Source organism: Numida meleagris, chromosome 1 (assembly GCF_002078875.1).
Source record: "Numida meleagris isolate 19003 breed g44 Domestic line chromosome 1, NumMel1.0, whole genome shotgun sequence".
In the NCBI taxonomy this organism is placed as follows: Eukaryota; Metazoa; Chordata; class Aves; order Galliformes; family Numididae; genus Numida; species Numida meleagris.
In genome coordinates, this window is record NC_034409.1 from 36,691,112 (window position 1) to 36,706,368 (window position 15,257).

General features: G+C 37.5%; 1 protein-coding gene across 3 annotated transcripts in view; it reads left to right on the forward strand.

Moving 5' to 3' along the window:
* LGR5 (leucine rich repeat containing G protein-coupled receptor 5) overlaps positions 1–15,257 on the forward strand; it is an 89,426-nt gene that overhangs the window by 11,117 nt on the left and 63,052 nt on the right. The gene's annotated exons all lie outside the window — the stretch shown is intronic.

Here is a 15,257-nt window from a genome sequence, read left to right on the forward strand (position 1 = left end):
ACAGAACAAAGGGAACTCAAAATTTTTCTTTATGTACTATGGCAGAATTATTGATGTAGTTGAAATTGATGGAGGTGGAATTTCTCAGTAGTTACAGTAAAAAATAGGCTTTGAAGTTGTGTACAATGATGATTCTACAATGTTGTTTCAGAGTGTATCATTCTTTAGTATTTTAATGATGTTATATATATTTTTTTCACTTCTAGTTAAAAGAGCTTTGAATATTTTCTCATCCATCAGGGTGAGTACAAATAAATAATTGAGGCTGAGTTTTTTTTATTATAAAGGTAGTGAAGCACTGAAATGGGTTGCCCAGAGAAGTGGTGGATGCCCTGTCCCTGGTGACATTCAAGGTCAGGCTGGACAGGGCTCTGAGCAACCTGATGTAGCTGTAGATGTCCCTGTTCATTGCAGGGGAGTAGGACTAGATGACCTTTAAAGGTCCCTTCCAACTCAAGATTCTATGATTCTATGATCTCAGTGCATGAGTATCTAAGTGTGGAGAAAGGAATCCTGTCAACATTTATGTATTCAAACTCAATCTTTACTTCTACATCAAGATGAATCTGAATAGATCATGCAGCTCATGTAAAAACATGAACACTATTTCCTGAAAATATTTTTTATTTATTTGATACTCATTACAATCTTGTTGACAGGGTTGTCTCTGACCACTGGATGTAGTAAAAATATATGTTCTAATAGGCAAGGAGATCGTTAGCTTTATTGCTGTTTTCTGCTGGCGTGGGATCATACGCTAATTTAAAATTGCAGTAAAGCACTCAGAACACAAATTGCATTGATATAATACAATAGAGTATTAACATAAGACACATCATTGGTGGATAAAAATTCTAACTAGAGAAATGAAAGAACAAGTTTGACCATGAAATACTGATCTTTCAATATTTCACAAAGTATAACATACAGCTGATTTTGACAGATACTGATTAAGAACACTGATTAAGAACAGTTTTAAAAGGGATACTGGAGTAGAGTTTCTACTGCTTCTAAAATCCAGGTCTGGCAGGGACAGCTAGAGGTTCCTTTTGCATTTTTTAAATATTTCTTACCCAGTGTAGGTTACTTAGAACAGCAATACAATTCACAAAGAAAACAGAATATGCTTAAGGCAGCTTATCCCATAGCTATGCTAGGAGCAGCTCCACTCTTCAGAACTATCAAGCAGGAACAGGAATTTGTTCTATCGGCTTCTGAAGAAATGTGTCATGTACCACTGCCAGCCCAGTCCTGAGAAGCACATTAGCTGCATTCACACTGATCCACAGCTGGGAGAAGTCAGTGAACCACAGTTCCCAAGTTCTGTTAAAAATGAGCAATATCTGCCAGATCTATTGATTAGTTCTACGGTTGAAATCATCAGCTTTCCCTGAATCTTAACAGACTTGAATCTGTGCTCTTAAACTGTCATATGTAGAAGACCCAGTAACAACAAGGTTTGCTAGTTCTAGACAGAGGTCTCTGTTAAAATGATTGGATTTATTACACATAGTATTGTCTGTTTTCTGGAGACAAACAAATGCAGGCCAATGGAAATACTTGCATCTTCTGGTTAATTACTTCAGCTGCAGTGCTTCTGTATAGCGCAGAAGCTCTGTACAGAAGCTTATAAACTCTTATCCTCAATATAAAGTTTAAAATACATAGAGATATAGAAATCATTGTAATTTTTGTCAGTATCTGGATATTTCATTTTGTCAAAGTAAAAATACTTTTGTTGCTCTATTAGACAGATTAGTTCTATTAGATTAATTCGATACCAGTGTATCCTGTATTCTAGTATGTTAGGCAATTATGTACTTTTGGACACAGATACAGACCTACCTATTTTGTGTTTGGAAGGAGAGATAGATCATGGCATAACTGGTGTGACATCGAGTAATCCAAATATGGGGACTGTTACCTCCATGTTATCTACTCAATGCCTGATCCACTCCCAGTAAGCCTGGGTTTGCTATCTGCATCTGTAAGTGCCAGTACTGCTTTTAAGATCTTTATCCCTTCAGTCTTTAAACTACTAAAATAGAAAGGAGATGCCTTACAATGGAAAGCTAACAGCTTACTCAAGCTTACTATTCCAGATCTAGGAAGAGATTTTTTTATAAGATGTTTCTAGCTATTCTGTCTGAATTTCATCTCACTTTATGCAGTGTTAGTAGATAAGACGAAGAATGGATATCAGAAGATTGCCTTTGCAAGTTGCATTTGGTAGAACATCAATATATTTGTCTGCTTGTATGCAGACTGGGAAAGAAGTTCTGACAAATATTTGGGACTTAGAATATATATTTTTACATTAATTTTTATATTTTATATTGTTTAAATGTGACTGGCAGTCTCTTTAAAGACCTGCTAATGAAGACACGTGCTGGCACCTTGGAAGGTCCCTTTTTATGGAGCACCTCTCCATCAAAATTGTTTTTCTTCATAGGAAACTTGTCTTTCTAGGAAATCCTAAATCTGTTACCCTTCACAGCTTACAAGAAAAGCCCATTTTTGTTTCTTCTGCTCTTGCATGAGGAGATTCTGTGCAGATGGAACCAGAAGAGTATGTGCATTGATACATCAGATAACAAAGCATATAAATCAAGCTTGTACCAAACGTATTTTGTAATCACATTTTATATATATTTTATATATATAACATGATAAGGATTTGTATTAAAAGTCTAACAAGATAAGTAAAGCTGTATTTTGAAGCCTTTGTTCTCCTGCACAGCGTTTAAGGCAAAGAAAACTGTTATATATTCTTCTGTAAAAAGTATTTCTTAAAATTGACTTTATTTGTTTTGCAGTTCAGAAGACTCTGCAGGTAGCCTTAAGAGCATGTACACTGCATTATTATTAAACCAACAAGCAGAACTTCTTTCTGCCATTCTCTGGCAGGATTAATGGATTTTGGCACGATTTTGGCAAGAGTGAAAGCTCTTGCTGCGTAAGCTAGCAAGCTTGACTAATTCTCAGTTGTGCTAACTTCATAAACCTATTTTAAGGTTTTAACTTTGACTAAAGATTAAAGGTAATGACTTCATGCTGCTGCCTTTGAATATATGATACTCTAATACGATTACAGTTAGTAAATGTAAATAAAATATAGCATACATATATCTTATGGTACACATGAAAAAATGTATGTAATGGATATTTTACAACTTCCAGCAAACTCTTATTCTTTAGAATTTAAAATGAGATTCCACAAAATAATTGATACATAAATATTAAACACAGCTATTAAAATGTTTCAAATACTAAATGATAGATGGAACTAGTAAGCTGTATAACAGGAACAGATCATCTGTGTTTCAAAACAATTTACACTCAAATCAAAAAAGTGAACAGTTTTGATTTGATCTGATTTAAGGCTGGCTTGCTTAGCAAAGCCATTTTAACCTGTAGAGCATTCCAGTGCCTATCGGGTTTTTCACCTTGCCAGACAACCCTAGAATCAGTATTCAGAAAAGCTTAAAGAAAGGAGAAAAGAGAGGAAAAAATATTTTCAGCCTGTCTGACAAGACTACATAAAAAGCTCATGATCAAAGGGTCTTAAATACACGTTACTGGTGTGACAAACAACATTTTTGTCCCTTTATTAGATTTATTTTTCTTCTGAAAACTGCAGTGGCCAGTGCATAGTTTGTGAAAGAAAGCTGGCAGGGTTGTATTCTTTGATTCCTAATTAACACCTTCAGTCTCAAAAGAGAACTAACAGAAATACCATAAAATGTTGCAGCTGCATTGTTATTCCGCTTGGTTGGTTTGTTAAAAGTCGGCTGGGCATTGGCAGCTGCAATAAAGGAATAGCTCAATGGATGTTTTGTATTGTGCCCACTGAAGTGAAAGAAGGCAACCATTTTATTTTCAAATGGGCAGCTGCATAGTGATGTTTAAATGGAGCTAAATGTGAGATTTACTGTTAATTTATAGTAATTGGTTATAAATAAAGTAGTCGTATAGTTTGGCTTTCATCTGTTAAAGCCATAGAACACAAGTCGTAGGGAAACTAGTTATGAATGGCAAAAAGTGAATCATAAGATACTTGAATGGTAGAAAGTGCTGCTTAAAGCAATTACTTGGAGTAACATCTAACATCCAGTTTTGCAATGTAACGTAGCAGGCACCTTGAAAGCATCTAGCCAAGCCATTCTTCAGATTGTGCTATGAGGTGTAAAGGTAGACAATGCTTCGTCCTACTATAGTGAAAACCAAAATTGTAGCGCTGGGATCAGAACGAAATGCAACTCTGCCTGCAGTGCATAGATTTGTATTTTGGGTAGTAGAATAAAGGAGGCATTTAACTTTGGTCAGATAAATCTCACTCACATTCAAAAAATGCAATTAGGGAAATATGTAAATCTAGATGTTTCATCAAATGCTAGCTGAGGGGTTACCAGTTCTTTCCGTGCACAATGACTGAACTAAAGAACTTCAGTGTCTGTGTAAGAACCATTGTCCCAGCCCCAGAGCCTGTTGGAAACAGAGTCCAGACTGGCCGTGGGAAATACCTACATATTTGACACAGGCCCCGTTTCTGAGAGAAAAGGGGGTGGAATAGAAAGTATGGAGATTTTACTGTTGCATTCTAATCAGCCATGATCTGCCTAATTTGCTTTGATCGGGAAGATAAACTAATTTTCCTATAGGCTGGATAAAAGTAATTAGCAATCCAATGCTTTCATGTTTTTGAAAAGAGTGAAGAAAAGAAGAGCAGAAATTGTAATGGTGGGAGCAAAGTACATCTTTTCGGCTCATCTGAAAGCATTGTTACTTGAAAATAGGATGGTGCCATGAGAGAGAGGCCCTGATTAAGGTGGTTTTGTGGACCAGGGTATCATTGTACACTGTGATCTGTAATGCTGTGCAGCTAATAGTTTCTGAAGATCAGTTTAACTTGAGTTTTGGAATATTTAGGTTCTGTTCTCCTTTATGGAAAAGAAATATCCCTCATAAACAGTGCATCTGTCATTCACTAAGGATACTGTTTGATTTCCCAAGGCATTTTGGTGTCTTTCTCCATAGTCATCGTAAAATAATTCAGTGGTTATTTAAAGGTTGGATCCACTCCTGGCATAAGACCTACAGATGAGAGTTTTTAATCCCACATAGTGAAAGCAAAAAAGCCATAGCCTAAGCCAAATTGCTGGACATCCTGCCTCCTGATTCAGGTAGTAGCAGCTCTGCAGGCCTAGCTGTGGCTGTTGGCCCAGCACATGCCTGTGGTATGGCACAGCTCAGGTAGGTTTTTTGGGAAACATTATTCTTCTTCTCCTTGGCTTCAACTATTCTATTTAAGTCAAGATGCCCTGAAAGAGATTAAGTTTCACTCTAAAACCATTAACATGCAATCAGCATGAAATGCCAGGGCACGGTCCTGCAGTCTTAACCCAGACAAACAGTTCTCACTCATATAATCTTACTGAAGTCCATGGGGTACAGAATCTTCCACTTTTAACCCCTGTCTTTAAAATGAAGATTGTTCTAGAAATACTTACTAACCAGCCTAACTAGTATTGAACTAAGAAGCCTTCAAAGAATATATACTCCTGTCATCTTGGAGGCTTGCTGCCAATCAACAGTCTGACATTCTGTCTGTAGCGTGTCTGCTATTGTAAGCAGATCTCTAAATTGTCCACTGCATATGACTTAGAAGAAATTACTGAACTGCTTTGTTCAGCGTTTAGCTATATCACTTTCACAAATGTGTCTTATGAGGATAAAGAAGGTATTTTGTGGAGGGCATTGGCATTTAAAGCACCCATTCCTTGCAGGGCCAAGACAGACCTTAGGGCCTCACATTTGCACATACTTTTGTGCTATGCAATAATAATGCAGAGAAGAATCATGTATCCTTAGGCTGTACTAAAGGAAGGTTAAGGATCACATCTTCCCCCAGGTTTCCCCATTTTTCTGAATCGAGTAGTTCAGCAGGCAGCTACAGCCAGCCTGCTTAATAATTCCACCCACCTACATCTTTATACGCTGAAAGTTATATTTAAAAGTCAGATAAGCATAAGGATTCTATTTATCATTTGTGTTTCAGTTGTATTACAGTCCACAGCCATAATCAGGATTGTGGATCCACTGTGTCAGGTACAGTTAAAATACAGAGGTAGGCTCTATAAAAGCTTTAGTAGGGAAAGAAAAAGAAAAAAAGCAAAACCAGCTATTTGTGATGAATGGGAAAACCATTTTATGGAGTGGATAGAAAAACTGGGGCATATGTTCTGTCTCAAAGACGCTCCTATTAAAAAAATAATATCCTTTAAAGACTGAGTTTGGAAAATTAATTTCCCCTGCCAGCAAGATGCACTGAATAGTGTTTGTGAGGGGAAAAAAAAAGTATATTTCTGTATGATGTCACTCTTAAACTGTAGTAGATAACAAATTTTTCGATTGACTTTTCTACCTCCTACAAAACGTTGGCATTGTAAACATCTGCAGTATTTGTATCCCAACCCATGTGATGTCAGCTGCAAAAGCTATGTTAGTTTGAACTTGAGAACATGGTCACAAAAATAAAAACTAATGGAAGAATTGCAACAAAATGTAGATATATTCATTGAAGCACTACTGAGAGTTACGGTTAGCCGGGAAATATTTATTGTTTATGCTTAAGGAGGCAGTGCCACCTCATAGATAAATCCCTGATCTGGCAATCAGGAGACCTATATTTTCTTCTCAGTTCACAATCTTGCTTGCTGCAGTAAGATCAGTTTATCTCTCTTTTTACAATCTCTTCAAATTCTAAATAGTAGCTTACTCTTTCTTTAGGGAGTTTTTTGAAAAGTACTCCATAATTGAATATTACTGTACAGAAAGAAAAAATGGATATAGGCACTGGTAAGCATATAAATAACTTCTAGTCAGATAAGATGTTCCTGCCCAGAAAACTCTCACCACCGCCATCCCTGCTAATGTATATCATTCATGGTTATTGCTCGGCAGAAGATGCTCCTTTGGCCCTTCCAGGAGAAAAGACAGCAATTGTGTCTCAGACCTTTGAATTATGTCACATTGTCTGTACGATGCAAGCTAGAGTGCAGATCCCTCCAGCATTTTATTCACAAATCTGAGGAAGGACGAGGTTGCTTTTGTCCCTCTTTCTGAGCTGCACAGAAATTAGCTTCCTAAATCCTTGGGGTATTTTAGAATAAAAACTGTGAGGAAATAAAAGGACCTGTGACTCTTACAGGAGAAAAACACTGGTCCTTGTTCTGAAAGTCATCCTTCTTCCATTAAAAGGCCAAGGTTATTTTTAAATAACATTCTCATGGCAGTCTGGAAATCCAACTCTTGTAGTGGTACAGACAAAATTTTAAAAGGAACACTTCACTCTTCTGTGATATCACTCATTTCTAGTCCCAAAGGATTCAACACGCATTTGGAGTAACATCTACACACAGTTTTTTAGAAAGAGGTGTGAACTCTGCCTGTGTTCTGACCATCTGGAAACCGTCAGCAAAACGCCGAGTCTAAACTTACCTGAGCATCAGCCGTACCAACAAAGATGTTTTTATCTAGAGACACCTAAGAATCTGCATGGCAGAGAAACCTGCACGATCTCATTGAACCTGAAGGAATCCAACTGCAAGATAGAAACTTGCTTCACAATATGCTGAGTTACAGAGAAAAAAAAAAAAGATTTCAAAAGTCTTTCAGTGTTGTTACAGCCTGGTTTGCATTCTTTTGGTAGAGGTTTTTTTTATTAAATGACTCAATAAGTATTTTGTATTTCAATGAAAACCTACCTATTTATATTTTACGAAACAAAGCCCAACTAGTCACAAGTCGTAACATACAAAAGTATGAAGTATGTTATGAATATGAACTATACAAAAGTAGAAGTAACTTTTTACTTTCTGGAATAAAACAGACGAATGAAAAAAACACCTACTTTCTTTCATTAAAAGAAAAGTTTGAGTAAACAACCAGGCAGGACAGTGTGAATCCCAATCTCAGAATTCAATGCAACTGCCAAAGCATAAGTAACTATTGCACTTGATTTGCCTTAGGGTAACATGCCCCATCTTCAACTGTGTCTTCAAAAGGCAGTGGGTCTTGTTGTAGTTCATAATGTAACATTTGCCTGGCTCGCACAGATATCTCACATAACTGAGACTGTTTCAGATGGTTCTATGTTTAGCCAACTAGATTGATTCTCTGTTCTTTAATGCAGCGTTTAGCTGCTCACACATATTTACCTCATGGCAGTTAAGGTGCTTCAGGTTGTCTGACATGTCCCCATGAGGTAAATAAGAGATGATCTCTACAGGAAGCACATCCCCTACGGTGTGGAAAGTATTTGGAAGACAGGCAGGATACCCTAAGGCACCTGAAGAAGTGGCCCAGAGATAAAAATCTGACTTAGTTTACCTTTAATCAGCCAAGAGACGCGTGGCATAGTTCCTCCAGAAATCTTCAAGAGACATTATTGTGATATTATTAACAGAGTAACTTGGGATATGGAGAGGGGCCATTTTTGATCTGGAAAAAAACCCACTGCTTAGATGGTGTGACACACTTCAGATTAGTTTTGCAGTGAGTTGGGCTAAGCATGGGTGATCTGCTAGGCCACATCCATGCTGCAGCTCATTCTTCAAAGTATGAAGTCTCTTCAGTTGATAGCAAAAAAATGGGGGGCACTTGTTCACATAGATTGATAGTAAGGTAGACAAAAGAAGCAGATGCAAGGACTGGCCTTCAGGCATAGTTCATGTAAATTTGCACATATAAGTATTCGATCATGATTTTCCCTTTTGTCAGAGAAGGGTGATCTTTGGGTATCCTTGTGAGGGCTGTCCAGTGAATTGCACTGATTCCTTGCTGGGGTATTCTTGTCACTCACAGAAAATCATCCAGTATGGTGAAAAAGTCTATTTGTTCAGACACTGAGATCTATCTGGACCAGGAGAAAACTGGCAGGGATGTGTTCTTTGTTCTTTCTTTTTTTGTTTAATATTTAAAAATCTGCCTAGCATTGTGTTGCTGGCATCTCTTCCAATTTTTTTTTGTCTTTCTTCTTTTCTGTGATGCAAAAACATTTTATCTTGATTGTTTTAATAATAATAATGAGATGCTTTGTACCCTTCAAAATTGTATCACTTACTGGATGCAAAATGCAAAAAAAAATCAGAAAGGTGTTAACACCAACATTAATAAGTTGTACAACAGCTTAAATAGAAGTGTGTGTGTTATTGAGCTTTGTAAATGCATAAAGTTTTTATTAAGTATTATAAAGTAAAAATGTTGAGCTACGATGATTACAAAGTTCTTATCTTTACTTTTAACATAAAATAAATAAAAAAAAATCTGATTTAGGGGAATTTTAAACTGTTTCATTAGATGAAGCAATCAGATTGTGCTTTAATCTTTTCAGTGTTGAATTAGAAGAAACATACCTTCCACTCTTAAAATAGTAATGTAATTGTAAAGTTGTCAGTCTGAGGTTACTATTTGAACTGATTACACTTGATAAAAATAACAAGCCATGACAAATAGAGGGGCTAGGTTTCAGTAATTCACTAAAGAATGTCTCTACCAAGTCTTTGTGGCAAAATGTCTTGTTTGCAGGACAAATGCAGAGTTGAAATAACAACCAATGAATACAACTGGTGAAATGGCTATGTACACAAGGTGAATGCTAAAGTTTTCCCTTCTGAATGGACCTTTTAATCCAGGCATTATCTCTGCTCTGAAAAAGTCTTCAGTGGCCTTACGTACAGATTAATGGGAAAAGCTGAGACTCAGAGTTGGGCTATTTGCAGAAACAGTTTTCAAGATTTACTGATGGTTGACAAATGCCATTTAAGCTTTCAAAGCCATCAATATGCTATTGAAAGGGATTTAGAGGGAAATCTTCCCACTATAGAAGACGAGGACTTTGAAGGATCTCGGTGGAAGCCCTTGGTCTCCCCACCCCTCCAAACCTTTCACTGCCTTCCTTCAGCATATAGAGCCTGAAACGCGTGGCTATGGGAAAGGGGGGGAAGGTCCCTTTCAAGGGCGTTTGTATATAACCAAATGTGCCAATCTGCTTTTGTTCAGCCATGAGAACTGAATAGGAGTGTTTCTAGAAGAAGTCTCTTGTGCTCATGGTCAGCTTTTCAATAGGCTTTCTGCTAATAGATTTTTAATATGTGAGCTGGAAATGGTGAAATACAAGTTTGAAAATTTTATTGAATTGAAAAACTGCCCAGAAAATACTCTCTGCCCTATAGCATTAGTTAATGGTGCTACCATTTCCCTCTTTAACTCTGACTTTTAAATAAAAGTAACTTCATACATTATACATGTGACAAGACAAATCATCGGAGCTTTGATTTTACTTACCTAAAATAATGCCCTGTCTTTTTTTCCACAGACATTTTAAAACACGCTTCTATGTCCTTTCTTTTCTCTGGTTATTTAAAAGCTCATTTACAAACCACATGCCTTTATTAAAAAATGTTCATTATGGGACCAGGTTAGTAAAAAAAAGAGACCTTGAACTGTCATGTTTTTGTTAAAGGGGTTTTAATTTAAGATCACAATAGCTTGAAGTCTTGCGTTTTTTTTTCATGTACTGTCCTGGGTCTGCAGGAACCAAGATGAAAATTCTGAAGAACTTAATAAAGCTATAAAAGAAAAAAGAACTTGCCAGAGCCTGTGGTCCTCTTAATAGCAATGGTGTTAATGCATGTAGAGCCATGCAGTGCCATCTTCTTCAATCTACTGCAAGTGTGTGAAAGTGCTGCCATCCAAATGCCAAAACCATGACTGAGAGGGGAATCCCTCACCTAGTGAGTCTTCACATCAGCCTGTGGGCTGGGGTGGTCCCTTTGTGCACCAGGTCTGTGGTACACAGACCTGTTTGCACCAGTCTGAGTCCCACGAACCCCAAACACCCCTTGGAGGGAAGGCCAGGCTGACTGGGCTCAGGAAAATGCAGGCAATAGGATAGCACCCATATTTCAAGATCTGCTTCTGCTTTGTTAATGCTTTGACTTCATTGCTGTCCTATATTTCACTACCGCCTGTGCCGTTTTCAAGCTGGCATCCTTTTTCTCACCTCTTAGGGAAGAGCTGCTGCCACGTAGGAGGTAGGCAGTGTTGTGATCCCTTGTGCAACTTGACCATCACAAGGTAAATGAAGCCTTGAGAAGATCTCCCAGAGTGTCACGGTGTCTGAGCCTTTAGTTCCAAAATGTTGATTCCTCTTCACCTATGGAGAACTATCACAATATAGATCATTGTGAGTGGACCTTCTGTGCTCCTGGTGGAGCTGACTGGAAAGTTGAACCTTACCTGAGACAAAAGTTGAGCAAAGGCTTGAGAGGAGGACGAAAGGTAAAACAAGCAGAACCAACAAACGGCTTTGGAATTAGATGAGGAATTAAAATGTAAGTACCCAAATAACTGAAGCAGCCATTACAAGGAAAAGAAATAAATAAAAGAGATAAAAGCTTTAATGGTGAACAATATGGAAGTAAAATAAACTGAGATAAACCACATCCTTACATTTTCTGAACCTTCTGGAAAAAATATATATATTATTGATTTTCAGCAGCTAATATTGCACCTTCCTCTCCTTAGCATTCCATCTTTAATTCAACAGATTTTAGACACGATAAAATCAAAGCGCTGGAAAAAAAAATAGTTAGCAATCTTTCCCAGTGAACTCAGCAGTACTCCATTCAATACTCCAGGCAGAGATGTCTGCTGCACAATTTCCATGACTGTGCGATACTGTCTATTGGGTAGAAGCTGGCATGAGCCACCACAGGATGATGTCCTGCTCCTATGAGCATCAATGTGAGCTTTGCTCCGAGCATCAGTGGAGCCAGGTGTTTGCCCCCAGGCTCTGCTGCAGTGCTGACATTGATTTGCTGTGTTGTAAGTCATGTAAATAATAGGACAACTGATTCTTTACAGCATTTTTATGGAAATTTGGAATTGCTAGAGAAAAGAACCAAGATCTCGGAAAGTTCATTTCATGTGCAAAAAAAAAGCAGAACAGACAGGTGCAGTAGAGGGAACACGCTTATCTTGTATACGCACCTGTGTGCATATATATGGCTCTGTTGCCAGCTGTTGCTAGTAAACTCTTGATGGTTTACGTTTGCTAAAGGTTTGTTTTGCCGACTGATGTCTTATTATATTGCTCTGTGTTATCTCCAGGAAGACCCCAAACTGGTAATTGATACTTGAAATGAAGACATAGCAGTAGCTGTGGCTGAATGGTGCCCATTAATTGCTCATCCTGAAGAGATTTTCTGCAGATCATTGTAACAATCACAAGAAGTGGTGGGTCACTGGCCTTGAAATGAGGTTGCCAAACAGTAGATTGTATAAACACTGTGAATAAAAGGAAGGAAACAGAAATCATTTAGTCTGGATCACAGTCTGCTAGCTCCACTCAAACTAAGTGTTAGACCAGCTGATCTTGGTAGAAATAATTGTGAAGTATTTTGCCTGCATCCATTTTGCATTTACAGCTCAGATTCCAGTTATTTAAGTTATGAGAAAGGTAAGGAAATTATCTAAAGAGGAGACACGTTCATAAAAAAGCAGTACAGCCCTTTTCCCTGACAATTGTGCTGATATACCTACATATGAAAATACATGCCAGCTCTGTCCTGCACAAGTGAGGTCTCTATTGGAGGTTTCTCCTTGGCATAGTGAGTTAGTATGTGCTCAGCCCTGTTCCATGATCTGAATTCCTTACAGCTACCTCAGGTATTTCAGTGCTTTACTGACCAGAAGTACAGCTGTTCAGTTACAAGCAACCAATATGCATGGGCCAGGTATACATGATGTCTGTATAATATTAAGGATTTGATGTCTATAAATATTTAGAGTATTTTATACCAGCCCATGTGAAAGTATCTGATGATGAGAGAATTTTGAGCATTTCAGGAAAAAAAAACAACATAACTTGATGGAGAAATGCAGTATTTTTAAGTCTGTTATCTTTGTAAGAAAAAAGCTATAAATAGTTCCTGGCACGTATTCTTGCAGAAGTTTTGCTGTTCAGTCTGCCAATGACAAATCTGACAGCTCTGTCACTGCACAGAGCTCTGCAGAAGTGTTGTAAGAGGCTGTCAGACAGTCAGGAGATGGCTTTGTTAGACAGAAAGGGAAAATGTGTGCATAAAAAGAATGCTCAACTTTGTGTATCTGAAGAATATTGAGAATATTTGCATCCAAAAATAAGATCACCTTGAACTGCCCCAAGTCAACACGGCCAAACGAAAAAATGTTCGGCTTCACCTCCCTCATTTGTTTCTCCACTGCACTTTTTCTTGTGGTGGCACAAGAAGCAACACAATGAACCAGATCAGAGAATTGATTTGCATTAAAAGTGTTTTTTATTTCCCTGCTGGATTTGTTTTAATCTGGATCAGATGCAACTTTGATTCAAAAGCATCCTTAAAAGAAAGGGACAGCGGTGGGATGGGAGGAGATTAGGAGTGATTATTCTGGTAAGAAAGCTGACTGAAAGAGTGTGCAGGAAATATGGCACCCACTGGATTGTCCATGCAATCAAAAGAAGATTCTGTAAATAATTATTTCAGCTAAGCAACAACACAAATACAGTCAAGTGAATAATTCAGACTACTAGTTGTGATACAGCATAACATCATTTACTGTGATGAAACTCTTAGATTACTCTTCAGTAACACAAAGTTCAACTGAAGTATGGTAAAAGTAACAGTGCAGAGTTAAAGCAAATCCAAATGTATAGCAACAATAGGAATCTAGAGAATGGGAATAGTGAAGAAGCTAACCAAAATTTTACTGAAAGCTCCTGAGAATGAAAAAATTAGTTAGGATGAAAGAGGTGAACTCTTGGCATGGCTGAATGAAGTTTTTGCCATTTCCTTTACCAAGCTAAAACCAATTTAGGAATACCAAGTTTATATCTAATACAGCTGCTATCTGACCTTACAGAAAATAACATTATTCAGAGCCCCTGCATTGTGCAATTAGTACATCAAAATTAGCATCCTGCTCTAACAGGGATAATTAGCCTGTCTGAGAGCACCTACCATGATTAATGCAGCTTCCAGTTCCAGACCCAGCTCACTCACCTGCACCTGGGGCTCTCAGCACTGGGCAATGTAGCATGTGTATTTCCTGCTCCAAATGCAGCACAAATTCATGCACAAATTTCTGGATACTCAGACTCTATCACAGCTAGAATGCATTTGCAGTAGGTGCTGTCAAAGCTATTCATTGTTTAAATCTTCAGACCTGTGCTATGGAATAGAGTTGGGGCAAATTAAGACCAGCAGAAGTTATTTAGAGTGTATCTTGTTATGAGTGAAATCAGGCTAATCCTGGTTCATTTCTACCCTCAGCAGCCTCACCGAAGTTGTACTGGATGTTTTGATGAAAAGGAGTTTTAAAATTGATTTGTATATTATTATCTGTGCTGTGCGTTACACTCATTTTGGTATTGAGTCCAATTGACTGTGTGGCCTCCTTCATGGCTTTAGACCTGTATTTTGAGTCTGTCTACGTTCAAGTGTCTTTTGAATTCATTTCTGCTGTTGGTAAGGTGTAGTGGGGCAGTATGCAAAGTATTCTGTGCTTTGTAGACCCTCTTCTCTCATATCAATAGTCAAAAGTTAGGAATAACTTCACTGAATTCTGAAGGATGAAATTACAAACCTAGAATTAGAAGGAAAAAGTCCACTTTATCTGAAATGGATGAATGTGCCACTTTAGGAAAAAAAATATTATCCTAAATTTTGGCATTGTTGTATCAAATAGTTTTAAAAATAAGCAAAATGTAGAGTTGCAGAAAATATTATGAAACTAAGAGAGACCGTAGTAATTTTTCCTAGGCTTGGTCACGTCTAACACATAACTTTTCTGAAGTTAACTGTACTGTCCTTCATCAAAAACAAGATAAACAGTACCTGATAAACAAATAGGTAATGACAAAAAACAGAACAAACATTCTAGTAGTCTTCTTCATAAATTGCAATAAAACCTGTTGTGTATTGTCTTCAGCATTTGAGCAAGATAAATAGTGTCTGCAGAACTCATATAATCTATTTGAATTAGTGCAGCAGAAACAAGTAATAACTCACAAAGTAAAATCATGCTAATGCAGTCTGTGGGCATGGGAGGAAGAGGAATTCTATTCAAGCCTCTTTTAATTGCTCCTGCTGGCTTCTGTGCTATAAAATATTCCTTTAGATATTTAAGCTGTAAATTATATGAGTTAAGTACAGAGTATGATTGACATGTTG